Below are 3971 nucleotides of genomic sequence, written 5' to 3' on the forward strand. Positions count from 1 at the left end.
TCACTTTCTGTTAGTTGCAATAACCGAAACCACACTGTTCAAGGGTCTTTTCCCCATTAATGCGGCCAGGACGTTTGTTGGCGCATTTAATGCGGAGGTGACAGCTTTTCCTTGTACTCGTCCTTTCTTCTGGGAGCACTTTGGGGGCTGCCTTTGATGGCGTGCCGCTCTTTCCTTCTAGGTTTTGGGATGCCGAGGACAAGATTGTCCTCGACTACATCTTTAAGCCATTTGGACTTTCGTTGCAAGTCCTCGGCAATGTCTCTCCTCGGCGCAGGCCTTGTGCCCTAATGTAAAGTGGGCCGGGGTCACAAATTCTCTAGCCCCACATAACAAATATAATTCAATGCTTCTAAGATAACATTCAATATAATTTATATAACATAAATTATATTGAATTTTTTTCCTTAAAGAACTAGGGTTTGTGTAACACCCCAACCTAATTGCCTAATTAATTTTATGAGTTTATATGCATGTCATTATTTTAATTACTTTTAAGTGCATGAAACTTTGATTTTGTTATATTATAGAACATATATGCCATTTTAATGTGTTAGATATAACTTTATAAAATTAAGGATATATATATGTGTGTGTGGGTAATGTGTTATTTATTCTTTGTAGTAAGTGTGAATGCAAAGTTTTTATATATATATATATATATATATATTTATATGTGTGTGTGTGAATGCAAGAAAAATGGGAAAAGGTGTTTGTGATATTTGTTTCTCCCTAGCCATACACGTACCCAAGCCCCAAAAGTCTTCTTGCTTTTCTGATTTTCTTGGCTGCTTCTGAAGTCCAGCAGCTGCTTTTCTTCTTTCTCTATTTCCCCTTTCTTTGTTCTTCTTTCTTCTTCCTTCCTTACACGGCAACATCTCTCCCTTCCTTTTCTCACCAAAAATTCTAGTTTCTTTGAAGAAGAAATTAGACAATTAACCCTAAGATTTTATCTTCAAAGTGTGTGGGTAAGTAAGTTAAACCTCATCTGATTTTGTGTATTTGGATAGTAAAATTTGTTTGCTTATTTTCCCTCTTTGTTCTCTACTCTGTTTCTGGAAGTTGAATGGGTGATTCTGTTTTAGTTACTTGAAATATTGATGATATTGTGGTCTATTGAATGCTTATTAGGGTATTTTAATATGTATACTATAGGTATAAAAATATCCAAACGAAATTAAGACCTATTGCTATTTGTTGATGATTTTGTAAGAATATGTACTGAAGCTGACTCTGTGACAGATTTGATGTTCACTACAAGAAAATTCTGTATTAAATAGTATTTTGTGAGTTAGGATGCAAGGAGTAGTTTTTATGAATTCTAAGACACAGATGATTGTTATAGAAGTGGTCTCACAGTATTTGGATGAACATAAAATTAGTGGTTTAATTTGAAAGTTGCAAGAAATTCTGTCAGGACAGATTTGAGTTTACTGTCTTGTGTGATTTTTAGTAAATCATGGGTTAATGCTTTGACTCCGAAATTTTTATGGTTTATACTGGACATACAGGGGAGTAGTCCTGTAAAATTTTATGACAATTGGAGGTCTTTGGACAGCCCGTTTGTATTTTACAAATGGAGCATACGTGGCTGTAATGAGCAGTGAACAATATATGCTACACCTAACTTTGTGGATTTAATTCTCAAGTTAGGGTGTATGCTTTGAGCTATAATTTAATACGCTCATCCTTTGGTATGTTTGAAGCATATATAAATTTTATGGATTGGTTTTTCTATGGTTTGGCTGCAATATATGTTTGATGATTGTAATATATGTTTTGGGGAAACTTTATGTGATGGGAATTAGGATTTTCTAGAGTTTGAGAGTTAGGTTGTGATTGAGGTATAAGTTTATATATTAGGAAGAGTTGGTCCATAATAAGTTTTGGTTCTTTTCATTTAGGTGGCGAGAACGAGAACACGGACACCTGAGCTCCTCGTGTACAATCTCTCGCGCCATCTGTTTTCAGGTAAGGGACTTGTGACATGTGCTTTTGATAAGCATAAAAATTTATTTAGAAAAATATTATGTATTAAAGCTCTTAATTAGAGATATTACGTATATGCATGATTTAAGTAAAATACATGTTCGTGAGTTATTCAATGTTACATACATAATAGTTTTAGCATATTGATGCTATGATATATATCACGAACATATTATTTAAAAACGAAGTGGATATGCTACTTTGTGAAACATTTATGTAAAAGCAAAGTTATCAGAAAAATGTAGTTTCGGGTTATTCCATTGTTATGTTCTGAACTCAGCCAGTAGGGGTTATAGTACTGGCATTTCCATGGAAATTCTGATTGGCCATTAAAAGTGGGACTGGCTCTACTGTACCCGCCCTTGTTGGTAACAACCAACTTGTGGAGGATGTCAACCTACCCCCATGGTTGAAAGTATGTATTATGATATGATTCCGGAATTACCTGGCATTGTGGGGAATGTTGGATGCCCGGCACTCTGTGCTGGAAGCCTCCCAAAGTAGTGACAGACTTACAATTGGATTAACTAATCTGTATTATAAATGAGGTATAAAGCTATTTAGAAATTATGTAAAAGGTATATTGAATGTGTTATAAATCTGATGAGAAGTTATGATAAAGTATTTGATGATCCATTCAAAGATAAGATTACTGACTTATATTTAAGTTCCTTGTTATGTCATTTTATTTATTATATGAAAGAAAAATGAAGCATTCTCATCTGAAAGTTCTTAAGTTACTTTTAAGAACAATATGAACAGTATGAAGGCTATTTTATCAAATTTGGCATATCCATAAACTATTTGATTTACATGCATTCTTATTAAAGGCCCATGGAGCTTTAAAACCTTACTGGGCTTCGCAGCTCACCCTATTATATTTCAGTGCACAGGTTCTTCCTGGAAGCAGCGAGAGTATTAGAGGTGGCAAGGATTCTGTGTTTTCTCGTTTTGTTAGAATGTAGAGTTTTGTTGTATAGCAGTTAGCTCTTTTGTTGTATAGAAGGAATCAAGTTGTACTTGATCCTTTGAGCACAGATGTAATTCGGTACTGTAGTTTGTTTTGTACCCCAGTTGTATGTCTTTGGGGTTAGGTTTGTAATAAGAGTTTTGCTAAACGTTTAGCTATGTAAATTTTTACTTGAATACCTTAAGTTTCAGACAGGTGGTATTTGTTTCCAAGTTCGAAGGAAATGAAATGTCAGGGTTGCCATCATTTTGTATATATTGGCTTTTATGCAAGACAATAAGCAGGAATTCAAGAAACAATTCTTGATATGTACCTTCAGTTTAGGTTGGTTCGTGTTAATATTGAGGTAAACTTGATATTAACATGCCGGTCATGCTCTAAACTCTGATATACAGGTTTGGGTCGTGACAGTTTGGATTTCTAGTATCCCAACTAATATATAGATCTGAAATAGTATTTCTAACACAATTTTCTATATAACATGAATTTTATTGAATTTTTTACCTTAGATTTATACAAGCTGATATGTAAAACTAACTTAATGTTTCTAAGACCTGATGTCTGTTTAAAGGTTGTATTGGTTGGTTGGGAAATATTTTCCAAACGTAAAATATTTTTTGGAAAAGAAAATATTTTCAGGTTTTTGGTTGTGTTATTGAAAATGCTATGGATTACATATTTTTAAACTACTTTCCCACATTTTCTCATCTCCCAAGTACATATATAATAAAATATTAAAAAATTTAGATAAAAAAAGCATGATCGGGAATTGGTAGTGGTAGAGGCTAGTGGTGGTAGTTGGCCAATGGAGACTGGAGACATTAGTGGGGTGGTGGTTGGGTAGCTGACAGTGGGGATAGGGGTTAGCTTGATGAGTTTTGGGTAAAGCGGAAAATAGTTAACAAAAAATGAAAGCGTGAACCAATTTTTGCCATAAGTGTCTTTATTTTACGTTTAATAGGAAAACAATTTTTGTTTGACCAACATTTGCAATCGCACCAAACACCTGTAA

At 34.0% G+C, this 3971-nt stretch overlaps 1 long non-coding RNA gene across 1 annotated transcript; it reads left to right on the forward strand.

The window, feature by feature from the left end:
* The first annotated feature begins 719 nt into the window (after positions 1-719).
* Positions 720-3205, forward strand: LOC126707519 (uncharacterized). The gene is made up of 3 exons (XR_007648979.1): positions 720-968; positions 1905-1971; positions 2876-3205. It is a non-coding gene; the product is annotated as an uncharacterized LOC126707519 (long non-coding RNA).
* Positions 3206-3971: the final 766 nt, after the last annotated feature.

The sequence above is a fragment of the Quercus robur genome, chromosome 11 (genome assembly GCF_932294415.1).
Source record: "Quercus robur chromosome 11, dhQueRobu3.1, whole genome shotgun sequence".
NCBI lineage: Eukaryota > Viridiplantae > Streptophyta > Magnoliopsida > Fagales > Fagaceae > Quercus > Quercus robur.